General features: G+C 44.1%; 1 long non-coding RNA gene and 1 pseudogene across 1 annotated transcript in view; one reads left to right on the top strand and one right to left on the bottom strand.

The window, feature by feature from the left end:
• Positions 1 to 14,550, top strand: part of LOC117073061 — a 37,159-nt gene that overhangs the window by 16,691 nt on the left and 5,918 nt on the right. The gene's annotated exons all lie outside the window — the stretch shown is intronic.
• On the bottom strand, positions 409 to 651 carry LOC117073060 (annotated as a pseudogene).

The following is a 14,550-nucleotide window of genomic DNA, read 5'->3' as shown; positions in this document are numbered from 1 at the left end:
TCCAGCCCTTCCCACCTCCCTCACCCCCTCTCCAGCAGGGTCTCCCTCCTGCTGCTCACACAGCTGGCGACTGTACTTAGTCCTCAGGGCTACGAGGAGAGTCATAGCAATCCCTTAATGAAGTGCCCCGAATCTAATAGATAAGAATTGCACAGGAATATTCAGGATGCAAGAAATGTTCCAGTTCTTTTTTTTTTTCATACCAAGTTTTATTGTATGCTGCTGCCAGTGTTTATAAAACAATTACTCTTGTGAAATAGAAATTCATGAAAATTCAGAGAGGTAGATGTTAAGGACTGACAAAAGCAGAATTTTGTATATTATGGCCCATGTGTTACAGGGATAAGCTTTTGTGCAGGTTTCAAATTTAGCTCTCTTGAATATTCACTGGATCATAAGAAGCGATTTGGAAAACCTTTGAAAGATTCATTTTACTACAAAAAGGAACAGACTTTCTGGGGTCTGAAGGGATTTGTACCTGAAGATACTCCAGTCAGCACAGGGTCATGTTGAGCATTCTGCAGACCGAATTGTTTTAAGTCTGCAGCTGCCTGGGAAACTTGTACGCGTTTGAGCGTGGTTGGGCCAGGCTTCCAGCGGGAGCTGCAGAACAACTTTCTTCATAGCGGCGATGCTGGAGGAGCCAGGCATGCTGCACATGAGGGCCAGGCCGATTTGTGGGTTGGTGAAATGTTCCAGTTCTGTATTAAAGAATCACAAATGGTGAAAATTCAAAACATGAAACTCCAAAAACCTTGAAGTCAGGGTTTATCTCTCACCCCTCTTGACACTTGTCAAAATAGCATGCTGGCTTTGACCTCCTAATGCATCCAAACCTGCCCACTTATCAACAATTCCTGTGCCACCACTTGGGGCTCAGTCCCTGTTCTCTCTTCCCTCAGGTCACTTCAGTAACGTCCTACCTGATTTTCCCACTTCCACTAAACCATTAGTGTTCAGTCTTGAGATGGAACAGGGCTCCCTTTGAGGGTCTGTCAAGGCCCTCAAGCATAGAAATAAAGAAAAATCCTAGTTCCTTTAAGGGAAATTCCAGGTACCTAGGTCACCTTGAGAAGTAAATGAGCAACTTGATAAGTGAATAGGTAAATAGTAGCTTTTTTTTTTTGAGACAGAGTTTCGCTCTTGTTGCCCAGGCTGGAGTGCAACGGCACGATCTCAGCTCACCGCAACCTCTGCCTCCTGGATTCAAGCAATTCTCCTGCCTCAGCCTCCCGAGTAGCTGGGATTACAGGGATGCACCACCACCCCTGGCTAATTTTGTGTTTTTAGTAGAGATGGGGTTTCTCCTTGTTGGTCAGGCTGGTCTCGAACTCCCAACCTTAGGTGATCTGCCCACCCCGGCCTCCCAAAGTGCTGGGATTATAGGGATGAGCCACTGTGCCTGGCCAACAGTAGTTTTAAACAACAGCCAAGGAAACTAGAGCCACAAACTCTTTGGTTCCCTATAGAAACTAAAGATAACATCTTCACATATGTCTTTGAGTTATTTTTTATAAACCCAGACCCCCAGCAAATGCAAAATGCCATCTGCCGGCCTGTAGACCTCAGATAAGGGGAACAAGGACTGAACTCTGCCTGCCAGTTATTCTGAATTTCTTCCTGAGGTGCCCAGAGGAAGTCATGCCCACAGGCCAGAGCTCAACATTCCTTTTGACTGACCCCAAGTTTTTAAACAAAGCTTAATCAGTCACAAGTCAGGAATCTTGAATTCACCTATGACCTTCGGTCCTCCCAACCCCGTTTCCAGATGTCCTGCCTTTTTTAGGCCAAGCCAATGTATAGCTTCATTGTGTTGATTTATGACTTTGCCTGTAACCTCTGCCTTCCTGCCTATATTAGGCAGTTCTTGCATTGCTATAAAGAAATACCTGTGACTGGTAATCTATAAAGAAAAGAGGTTGAATTGGTTCACAGTTCTGCAGGCTGTGCAGGAAGCATGATGCTGGCATCTGCTTGGCTTCTCAGGTGGCCTCAGGAAGCTTACAGTCATGGTGGAATGCAAAAGGGGGGCAGTTACCTCACATGGCAAAAGCAGGAGAGAGAGAGATTGAGAGAGAGGGATGGGGGGGCGGGGGTAGGTGCCACACAACATTAAAGAACCAGATCTCATGTGAACTCAGGGCAACAGCTTGCTCAGCACCAAGGGGATGGCCCAAGCCATTCATGAGAAATCCACCCGCACAATCCAGTCACCTCCCACCAGGCCCCACCTCCAATACCAGGGATTATAATTCAACATGAGATTTGGGCAGGGAGAAGTATACAAACTATATCACTGCCTTAGAAAAACCCTTATCTGTCAGCCAGTGGGGAGTTCTGGTCTTAAGCATGAACTGCCCAATTCTCCTTGCTTGGCACTTTGCAATAAATGCCTCACTTTTTCTTGCTGTAAATCCTGATGTCAGTGTTTGGCTTTGCTGTGCCAGGTAGGTGGGTCCAAGTTCTGTTTGGCAATATTCTCATCTTGTGCTCAACACCTCGCAGTGGCTTCCATTCCACTTGGAGTAAAAGCCAAAGCTCCCCTATGCACCTCTCTGAGACTTACCCCCAATGGTGCCCTCTCCTCAGCCCCTCCTCTCTAGCCACCCTACCCTCCTGCTGGTTCCTGAACACCTCTGGCAGGCTCCCAACTGAGTAGGAAGAGTAGGTCAGGGGTCGGGACCTACTCTTATTCCCCTGAGCTTCCCTCCCCACACACCCACCCCTACATGTCTCTATTTACCCCTGAGTCCCTATCACCATCTAGCAGACTGTATGTTTTACTTGCAGATTACATTTAGTGCTTAATCCGTGGCTCTCCCTGCTAGTGATGTAGCTGTGGTCTTTTATTTGCTGATGTATCGCCAGTGTTTAGATCAGTGCCTGGTATATAGTAGATGCTCAATAAATATTTGCTGAGTGTATGAGTGACTTTTCTGTGACTTCATCAATTATCTTTGAATTAATCTAGGACCTGGAGCTCAAGCACGTGGCTGGGAGAGGCCTGGGATCATGAACATTCTCCAGGCACCACCCCCACTACTGCGCGTGGAGCCCAGGTACTAGACTTAGTTTTTGGCACCGTTGTCTAAGTAAGCTCACAGCAAGCTAATTGTAGGGACATTCCTTGTCAGCTGCTAGCCTGGCCACTGGACTCCTCGTGGCTGTTCTCAAGGTAGGGGCCTTAGGTTCCAGCCTTTTTTAGGTTCCCATGCAGCTGTGTCCATCTAGGTTCTGGTCACCTCCAGGAGGCTCCTGTCAGAAACCTGCAATGTGGAGAAGGGAGGAGCCCCGTTTCCCTGGAGGAGGAGGGGCCCCAGGCCTGTCCCTGTCAGCCTGGCTACTGAAAATCCCCCAGAGACTTAAAAAAATACCCTGTCTGGGCCCCACCCTGAGCCAAATGAAATTGGAATCTCTGGAGATACAACTGGTAATACATACATTTTTCAAATTTCTAGATTATTTTAAATGCAGCCAGGATTCACATCAAGTGTCCTAGGACAAAGGCCTCCTGGGAGAAAAAAATACGCATGTCCTTGCCCTCCTCCCGAAGGCAGCCAGAAAGGATAAAGAAATGAGCAAATAGGCACTAATTTCTTCATTCCTCAGTGTCTAAGCCTGTTGTTGAAAAGACGAAGAAGATACCATTTTGCTTACTTCCTTAATTAAATCCTTAGGTTAAAATTTTAGATGTGAAGTTACAGGATATTTTTGACACTTAAAAAAAAAATCACAATTTCACTAGAAGTGAAAAAGGTGTGATTATTTAGGCCCTTCCAATTCTGGAAATTTTCAGTTTAAAATCTTTGTCCATTTGGTAGATGAAAAATAGTTTTGCATGTGTGCAACACATATTTCTTGAGTGTTTTCTATATGCCATTACTCCATTGGACAGTGTTACTTTATTTCAAAGTGTGTCGATCTTCATTGAGATTCAGCATATTTTCATATACTTGGTAGCTAATTATAATTCTTTTTTTTTTTTTTTTGAGGTGGAGTCTTGCTTTGTTGCTCAAGCTAGAGTGCAGTGGCAGGATCTCAGCTCACTGCAACCTCCACCTCCTGAGTTCAAGCGATTTTCCTGCCTTAGCCTCCTGAGTAGTTGGGACTACAGGTGCGTGCCACCATACCCGGCTAATTTTTTGTATTTTTAGTAGTGACGGGGTTTCACCATGTTAGCCAGGATGGCTTCAATCTCCTGACCTCAAGTGATCCACCTGCCTCGGCCTCTCAGTTCTTTTGTGTATAGCTCACTCTAGCTGAGGTGAGAGTGGATAGTTGGAGGGGGAGGGGGCCAGAATGGCAGACAGAGATATGTCCAGAGGCCATTTCAGTGGTGCAAGTGTGAGAAGTGGGTACCATGAGAAGGAGTCAGGTTTGGGATGTATTGCAGAGGTTGGGCTAATAGCATTTGCCGATGGATTGCATGTGAGCTATGAAGGGAATCAAGGATGACTTGGAGGTTTTCAGGCTGAGCAACTGAGTGGGCAGTGGCCTCACTTTCTGAGCTGGAGAAGGCAGGAGCCTGAGGTATAGTGGCTGGGAAGAGGAGCTGGTGGCTGGTCTTGCTCAGCTGGAAGCTCAGGAATGCTGGGACAGGTTTCCAGGCCTGCTGGTCTTTGGGGCTGGGAGAGATGTACTGTATTGTGGAAGCTGGTTCAGGGGATCAGTCTCTCTCTGCAGGTAAGGAAGGACACACAGCAGCAGAAGCCTATTCTTTCCATAGCCCAAGACACTCTCTTTCATATATATTTTGTGAAGATTTTTGTCCCTGCTTCTCTATTTTCTGATTTTTAAAAGCGAATCTTACAAGCATTTTTCTTTATTTAAATACATACAAATTATACATTTAAAATAGAACATGTCATGACGGGAAAGTATAAAGATTTGCTCATTTATGTCTATACGGTTGGACTTGTATAATGTTTCCAAATCTTTATAAATATATGTTGCAATGAACATTTTTGGGTATATGTGTGTGATTATATATTTGCTAAATTATCCCTTAGGATAGATACAGTTCCAGGATTCCAATTGCTGCACCAGAATATAAAAGGTATAAAGCCATTTCATTGATTCTTTTGTTTTAGTCCCTGATGCCTCATCAAATCCGGGGCCAAGTTCAATCCTCCTTCTACTGCTCCAGATGGCTCCCCTTTCTCCCTCTCCCACCAGGACCCCTAATCTCCCCCGTTTCCCCAGTGCTCCTTCTCAGATCCAGGCTTCCTCTCACTACCAGCCAACCCCTACCCTTCGGGAAGTCCATCAGTAATTTGAACACGTCTCTTGTATCTGTGCTAAAACCACCATTGAGGATATTCAGAATTTTGCTGTGGAATCTGCTTGGAAAACTAACAGAGTACTAATAATATTTAGAAGAATTATGTAATAGAGGAAAAGTTATGGGGAATCAGAGAGATTTAAGTGTGTATTTTAGTCTTACCCCTTACTAGCTAAAATGTAGATGAATTTTAAGCCTGTAGGCATGTGCTTAAAAAATCACCGTGAACAAGTCATTTATACTCTGTGTGAGCCTCAAGTGCTCAATTTAAATGGGAAGAATAATCACTATATCCTAGGATTAGCGTGAGGGGTGCACAAAAAAGCACATGAAACACATAGCCTCATATCTGGTGTACAGTACCTTGTATTTATTTGAGTTTGCTTTCCTTCCATTCAATTTTCCCTTGTTTGCATCATCTTAGAAATTATGGCTAAACATTAGAGCTCTTTGTATCCTCAATAAAAAAGACATGGGCTTAGATAACACTTTACCATGAAATCAGCTGAGGTTTGTGTTGCTTCTCAAATCTAGGAAGCACATTAGTCAGAGGCTGAATGCTAACTCTCTTTTCTCTGAGCCACAGTGGAAAAAAATGGAGATTTTCCTGTATCACTCTGATAGTATTCTGTTTCCTTCACCAATGTAAGTCCGTTATTGCAGCGAAGAAAATGCACTGATACCTGGATGAAAGGGGACTCCATGGAATATGAAGTTATTTGAAAAGATATGAGTGGCATGCATTAAGATGCCAGGTTTTTATTTTATTTCTCTTCAGCTTGTAAACACTTCGGTAACCTGCAAAGATGCTGGAGCCGGTGGGGAAGAGAGTTCAGCCAGGTTGTCCAAATGCCACTTCCACATCAGGATTACTAATGGGCATGGTCATCTTCTAACCACTGAGCTTCTTTAATTTTGGGGAGACAACAAAAATGAATCAAAAGAATAATGTAGTTCTAATGTCATCTCTGAGAAAAATGATATCAGCCAAACCCTGTATCCTTAAGCCAGGCTGATCTGCCCAACACCATAAGGGCAGTTGGCAAACAGGCACACAGCAGTGCATTAGCTCAGTGGGCTTACTTTTGGATGCTAAATTCCAGTTTCACTCTCATTGCCCTTGGCTTCTGCCAGGGACTTGGTCTCACAGTGTCAGCCCTACTTTTGCCACATAGATTTTGTGTTTGAACTTTGTTTTTCCGACTTTGATGCTCAGATCGCCTCATAACTCAAGCTCTGGCCTCCTCCTTCCTGACTGCTTTGAGTAGACACAGACCTACTTTTTCTCCAAGGACAAAATACTTATCTGGGCTCTGATCATGCTACCTTAGTCACCTAAATATCATCAGTGCTGATTCCTAACCACTCTGACTATTGTCACCGGAAAGTGGCCTGATGGTGTTGGGAAGTCTTGCTCCTTGTCTGAGGCCCGAGGCCCTCTTTTGAAGTTTGAAGGCTCATCTGTAGGTAGGAAGGTGGGGTCATCATTTGCTTAGCAGCCAAACCAAAATGTTGTATACTCCCTGTGGTAGGTAGAATGATGACCCTCCAACAATGTCCACCTCCTAATCCCCTGAACCTGTGAGTATATCATGTGACATGGCAAGGGGGAATGAAGGTCGCAGAAAGAATTAAGTTGCTAATCAACTGACCTTATGATCGGGAAGTTATTTTGGATTACTGAAGCAAGTCTAATGTAACTATTAGGGTCTTTAAGGTGGGAGAGGGAAGCAGAAGAGGAGGTCAAAATGAGAGAGAGATTTGAAGATGCTCCACCGCTGGCTTTGAAAATGGGGAAAGGGACCACAAGGAGCTGGAAAAAGCAGAGAAAGATTCTTTCCTAGAGCCTCCAGGAGGACACAGTCCTGCTGACGCCTTGATTTTAGCCCAGGATGATCAATGTCTGACTTCTGGCCTCTAGAATTGTAAGACAATGCACTTGTGTCCTTCAAAGCCTCAAAGTGGGGGCTAATGTTCTAGCAGTAACAGGAAATTAACATACCCTTCAAACAACAAAGAGCTTCTTTCTATTCAATAATGAATTTTTATAAATGAAACAAAAAAAATCCATCCTTGAACATGGAAGGTTAAATTGTCACCTAAAATGCCTGGATTACTGAATATAAATTGGTGTTTTTTCTAGCCAAAATACTGATGTTTGAGAAGCAGAGAGGATCAGCTGCTCCTTCTCTTACTGAGATAGATGGGATCAGTAAGAGGAAGTCCCCTTTGATTTTAAACAGAGGCTCTAGGAAGGTCCAACATCTGTTCTGCCTTGATCTTGTCTCTGGTCATCTGATGGCAAGGAAAGGTGAACCCAGAGTCAGCAATTGGTTCAAAAGATAGTGTGCCCCAGTGCCTGGGCAGCCTGGCCTGTCTGCCACCCCAGGTCTCTGTAGAGCCCAGAAGAGCCCACCTGAAGCTGTCTCCAGATCCCTCTCAGCAGCCTGAGGGAGAGCAAAGGACCACAGGCAAAGATGTTTGTTCTAATTCAGAGTGTCCATGTTTTTCCTGCCAACGAGTCACCCTGCTCTTGTAATTGACCCCTGCATGTCCTTGGGGGAGAAGTGGTAACGGTGGGAGAGGCCAGGGGAAGATCCAAAGGAGGAGCTGACTCGGGATCCCCATCCTGCCATTCATCCAGCAACATCTGCAGGCTGGGCAAAGCCCTGCCTTGCATCTCTGCAGGCAAGCTCAGGCTGCAAAATGAATGCAAGGCAGGTGTGGCAGTGGGGAAAAGAAGGCAAGGGGAGGAGTAACTGTGTAGCTTGATTTCATACTCTTAACCTTTTAGGAATTCTAACCTGAAAAATGTTGCCAGCTACAGATAAGGTACTTTGCAATTTGTTATTCCATTTTATTCTCCACACCCATTTTATAGTAGAGGAAAGTGAACTTTTATAATGTATCTTAGTCCATTCAGGCTGCTATAACAACTATACCATAAACTGGAGGTCCTAAAGAAAACTATGTATTTATCACAGTTCTGGAGGCTGGGAAGTCCAAGATCAAGGTTCCAGCTGATTCGTTGCCTTCTTCCTGGTTTTCATATGACCATCTTCTCACTGTGTCCTCACATGGTGAAAACAGATCAAGAGAGCTGTAAGGACACGAATCCCATTTGTGAGGGCTCCAGGTTCATGATCTAATTACCTTTCAAAGAGAGTCATCTCTACCAACACATTAGGGGTTAGGATTTCAACATGTGAATGTTGGGGGTACAGATTCAGTTCATAACACCACGTGACAGGCAATATTCTAAAACATTCACAGAAAATCTAACTAATTTAGGTACTAGATTTTGGATGGCAATTTGGATGGAGTCTGAAAAAACTTCCCCTTTATAATATTGCTTTATGGAAAAGAGGCTTGTTCTATAAGTGAAGAGTGCATGAGGCTTTCCCCTCATGACAGATTATCTAAACCAGGATTCTTAGTTGCTCCTGTCAAGTCAGGGGGGCTTAGGATGTAGCCCCTTCAGTTCCTACACAGCCATGCCCATCGCAGGCAAAGTCACTTGGGGGGCTCCTCTCAGAAAACTGCAGTGTGGGGAACAACCCTTCTTGCTGTGGGTGAGGAAAACCCAGGTCAATCCTTCTCAGTAGACTACTCTGAGAACTCTGTAAGGAGCTTTAAAAATATCCTGCCTAGGTCCCACCCTGAACTAGTGAACTCAAGTCAGGGTTGTGAAACATTGGCCTCTCTTAGGACAAAGGCCTGGAAAATGTTTCTGTGTCATGTGACAAAAATCCTTTTCCTTAACCCCGGACCCATCTAGAGCGACAGACAAAACAAGCAAATGGACACACCAAGACACCAACTGGTTTCTGAAGGTTTCATTTGGTTACATCAAAGATGCAGAAGCTACAACTTTGTGCACATCCTTAGTCAAATTCTTAAATTGAAAATTTAGATATGAAAGTAATTGTTCAAAATATATGGGCACTTCGGAGACTTTTGAGACAAATTTCCTGATAAAAAACACAGTCTCTCCAGAAGTGTAAAGAGTGCCATTTCTCTGAGCCCTTGCTAACACTGTACATTTATACTTAAAAAGTTTTGCCAATTCGTAAATGAAAAATTGTTTTTCATGTATACAATAAATATTCATTGAGAAGTCACTTTGTGCCAAGCACTACATTGAGCAATGTGTTATTTTAATTTCAAAATGTTTAGTTGCTTGCTGAGATTGAACATCTTTTCAGAAATTCACTATTATACATGTATATTTTCTATTTGTAAAGCTCACTCTAGCTGTGACAAGATGATAAATGCACAGTGGGAGGGGACTGAGGGGCCAGGATGGAGATAGCAAGACACATCCAGAGGCCATTGCTGTGCTGCAGGTGGCATCCAAGGATGGCTGGGCTGAGTGTGAGAAGTGGAGTGAGAAGGGGTCACAATTGGGACATGTATTGTAGGGGGAGAGCTAATAGTGTGTGTTGATGGACATGGACTATAAGGCGAAGTGGAGAAAAAAAGATGACTTGGAGGTTTTCAGGCTGAGCAACTGAGTGGTTGGTGGCCTCATTTCCTTAGGTATGGAAGACAGGATGGAATAGGTTAGAGTGGGGAAGGGTGGACCAAGATTTCTTTTATGTGCAAGATGTCTATTAGACAAGTGGAGATGCTGAGTCAACAGCTGGATTTACAAGCCTGGAAATCAGGAGGGATTAGTTTGGAGATATAGATTTGGGAGCCAGAGTACAGATAGTTTCTAAAGCAGTGAGAATGGGTGAGATTTCTTAGAGAGAGAGAGAAGAGATAGATAAATGAAGACCAAGAACTGGGGAATGTAATAATTTAAAGTTCTGAGAGAGAAGTAGAGTCTAGAGAAGGAGAGAAAATGAACAACTGGTGAGACAAAATATCTAGTGAGTTTTTTACCAAAGAAACCTAAGGAAGAAATATTCCAAAAGTGTCAGCCGGGCGGGGTGGCTTGCACTTTGGGATGTGCTAGGTGGGCAGATCACCTGAGGTCAAGAGTTTGAGACCAGCCTGGCCAATGTGATGAAAGCCCATCTCTACTGAAAATACAAAAATTAACCAGGCGTGGTGGTGTGTGCTTGTAATCCCAGCTACTTGGGAAGCTGAGGTGGGAGAAACGCTTGAACCTGGGAGGCAGAGGTTGCAGTGAGCCGAGATCATGCCACTGCACTCCAGCCTGGGCGGCAGAGTGAGACTCTGTCTCAAACGTCTCAAAAAAAAGAAAAAAAAAAAAAAAGAAAAAGAAAAGTGTCAACTGCAATCAGTGAGATGGGGACAAGAAATTGATATTAACTTTGACCATATGTTTGATAAGAGTTGCTTTCTTGGTGCAGTGGGAACAGAATCATGATTACAATGGTTAAAGAGGAAGAGGAGATGGTGACAAATCTCTTGAGGAATTTTGTGTTGAAGGGAACAGATAAAATAAAATATGTATCTGTTCTTGGAATCTAGGAAAGATTTAAAAACAATGTGTTTGTAGGCTCATGGGAATGTTCTTCTCTGTGGGAGAAATGGATGATGCCAGAAGGAGAGGGAATAATGGCAGAACCTTTTACTTATCAATGAGAAGTCAAGAGAGAATGGGGTGCAGACTGCAAGGGGAAGGATTATCTTTGGTTTGCTCAGGGATATTTGTTAGACAGTGAAAATGGAATATGGGGTACAAATGCAGACCAGTTCATGGATTTAATGGGAGATGTGGGCATCCACTTTGTGCTCACATATGTTGACTGCTTTGTCTGCAACAACCTAGGTACCTCAAGACATGGAGATCAACTTGCTCCTCAATGCCACATTCCAAGCTATTTCATCTTCAAAAACCTCAGACTGAAGAATCAAGCCTTTTCTCTTATCCACTGCAGCCATCTACTCAACACCTTCCAATGCCCCACACCCCACTTCTTGAATCGGTGCATTTAGCATTTGGATCACTGGCTTTCTGTACATGGTTACTCATGTAGAACTTTGGGCAACTCACTGTGCCCACAGATTATGAGTCCAATAACCTGTTGCTCCAGATGCTTGATTTCCTCAACTCCAGTGCCCTTGAAGTGAGGTCCACCTCACTCTTCTGATAGTGGCAGGAGACAGTCAAATGCCCAGGCAGATGGGGTGGGTCCCCAGTGAAATTCCCCTTCAAACCAAAGACAGTTCAAAGCCTGAAAGCCCAGCTACAAGTCTTGGATAAATCCATGGACCAGACTGAGAACCTCTCTTCTCGTTTGGCATGTTTTCCTCTGATTGATCCCCACCTTTCACCTATTTTGCATATAGCTACCCTTTCCTAAGTGGTTTCTTGCACTGTGTTTCTTACCCACCTTTGATTGGTGCCTTTGTTTTAGCCTTTCTTGCATACTCATAAACCAATCAGCATGCACTCCCCCATTCTGAGCCCATAAAAGCACTGGACTCTGCCACAGTTGGTGGGGACTGCTGGCCTTCAGGTGGGGGGAGCTACCCAACTTCAGGTAGGGGGCTGCCTTCTCTTGATCCCCTCTCTGCTGGGAGCTGTTACTCAGTAAAACTCTCTGCCCTGCTCACCCTTTGACTGTTAGCGTAATCTCATTCTTCTTGGACATGGGACAAGAACTTGAGACCCACTGAATGTGGATATGAAAAAGGCTATAACATCCCCTTTGGGGCTTCAGGGTCACTGGCATCCCTGTTCAAGCACCACCACATTCCCCTTGTTGGAATGCTGGTGCACAGGGTGGAGGCAGGTCAAGGCATCCCCAGCCTGGCCCAGCTGTGGGCTGGGTGTGGATCCTGTGGTGAACACGGGATCCAGCCAGAGTACAAGCCAGGTGTGGCCTGGCTCGTCGAGTGGCCAGGGTGCCTCCTGTTGTGAGCCCAGGGCTGAGTGAGGCTCAGGTGTGGGTTTTGCCAGCTGTGGATATCTCCAGCTGGCCAAGCAGCACTGAAAAAATCCTGCATCACTGCTACTTGCTTGCAGGGTCATAATGAAAATCAGGCAGTGCATCTTTTAAGGGGACTCAGGTAAAGCATGTCCTCCAGCGCCAGCCAAGTTTCACTCAGAAGAAAAAAGGGAAAACAGGCTGGGAGGAGTGGCTCATACCTGTAATCCCAGCACTTTGGGATCTTGAGATGGGCATATCACCTGAGCTCAGGAGTTTGAGACCAGCCTGGCAACATGGTAAAATCCCATCTCTACTAAAAATACAAAAATTTGCTGGGAATGGTGGCTTGTGCCTGTAATCCCAGCTACTCGGGAGGCTAGGCAGAAGAATTGCTTGGACCCGAGAGGCAGAGGTTGCAGTGAGCCAAGATCACACCACTGCACTCCAGCCTGGGCGAACAGAAGGAGACCTCTCAAAAAAAAATAATAATAATAATAATAACTTTTAGGATATGGCTGGAGATTAAAAGTGATTTTGCTGATGAGAGGTGGTTAATTTGGGACGATGAAGAGAGGAAGTGATTAGGTCCAGTTGGGGCACTACAGATCAGTGTGGGGTAAGCACGTCTGATTATGCTGAGGACAGAAGCAAACGGAATGTGTGGTATAGTGGAATTGGTCCTTCCTTTGAGGAAGGAGGGCCATCGAAGGAAAGCTGTAGATTATTTAGCTGTTGAGCATGTAAGGTGTGGGACCTTCTCAGTAGCAACTGGAGAGGCAACTCCCAGAGCCCTGGTAACCTCAGGGAAGGACCAAGGTGGCTGATCTTTCTTTCAGATGCTCTCAGGCAAAGTTCTTGGGGCTGGTTCCAGGTGTCCTCTTGTAGCAGCTAAGCATCTAGTCCAGGTGACTGATGTCTCCCCTGAGGGTAGGGAATGACTTCTTAGAGCAGATGGAAGGTTTCTCCAGCAGCTTTGTGTGTGACTCTCATACACGTTTTATTTTTTCCTGTTTATTTGTTTTCTGATTTGTGTGTAACTGAACCTTAGGCATTAAGCCTTTTTCTATTCATATATTATTCACAATTATATTTTTATGTTGTATAATATTGCATGGTATAAAGCATAAAATGTGCTATTTTATTTCCTTATTGTTGGATATGTATGCTGTTTCCAAATCTTTGCAAATATATGCTACAATGAACACTTCTACATATATATGTATATTTTATTTGCTAAATTATTACTTAAGATAAATTTCCAGGATCAGGATTATTGGATTGAAATATAGGAAAGGGGCCAGGCACAGTGGCTCACACCTGTAATCCCAGCACTTTGGAAGGCCAAGGCAAGCGGATCACCTGAGGTCAGGAGTTCAAGACCAGGCTGGTCAACATGGTGAAACCTCTTCTCTACTAAAAATACAAAAATTAGCCAGGTGTGGTGGCAGGCGCCTGTAATCCCAGCTACTTGAGAAGCTGAGGCATGAGAATCACTTCAACTTGGGGGTGGAGGTTGCAGTGAGCCAACATCACGCCACTGCACTCCAGCCTGGGCCACAGAGCAAGACTCAGTCTCAAAAAAAAAAAAGAAAGAAAAAAATATGTGAATGGTTTACAGCCATTTCCATGACCCATTCGTTTTAATCCTAAATACATCATCTAATGCAGAAGGAAGTTTAGTTCTCCTTTCATGGCTCCAGGCTGCTCCTCCTTCCTTTATCCATCTCCTAATATAGTTCCTCAATTTCCTCTGACCCCAAAACATGTCTCTTTAGCACCGTATTTCCTCTTACCAACAGCTGTCACTCTTACCCTCCAGAATTCCACTAGTAAATTTAACAGGTCTCTTGGATTTTTGTTGAAGCTGCCATGAAGATAGTCAGAAGAATTTGTTCTTGAATCTAATTAAAGCAGTGTAATAGTATTTGGAGGTATCATGTTATAGAGGGAAAGATTTGAGAGCTGGAGAAACCTAAAATTGAATTTTAGCCTTAGCGTTTCCTAGCTAAAAATGCTATAAAACATATGCAAATGTAGACGTGATATGAAAATTACCTTGAGCAAGCCTTTTATACTCTCTGAGCTTAATGTGTTGAACTATAAAATTACTCTAATGAGAACGCTTTCGTATAATTGATGCGTGAGATAAAGGCAAATGTGAAAATACTTTCTGGCACATGTCTGGTGTGTGAAAATTATTATTGCTGTTTCTCATTTTTTTTCTGTATTCACTGGCTTTTGATCATTTAATGACTGAGAGTTTGAGTCATTGGTGGTATCATTGCCTGTCAGTCAAAACTCCCAAGGAATACATCTGCAGTGAAACATATTTGCCTGTGTTAGTTGCTGCAACAAAGGAGACCACACACCATGAGGAAATCAGGAAGCATTTCAGGATTTAAACTTGTTAGGTGGTTTTGG

Source organism: Trachypithecus francoisi, unplaced genomic scaffold (genome assembly GCF_009764315.1).
Source record: "Trachypithecus francoisi isolate TF-2019V2 unplaced genomic scaffold, Tfra_2.0 Lachesis_group4, whole genome shotgun sequence".
Classification (NCBI taxonomy): domain Eukaryota; kingdom Metazoa; phylum Chordata; class Mammalia; order Primates; family Cercopithecidae; genus Trachypithecus; species Trachypithecus francoisi.
Note: the sequence above shows the minus strand (reverse complement) of the source record. Positions and strands in the feature narration are given on the sequence as shown.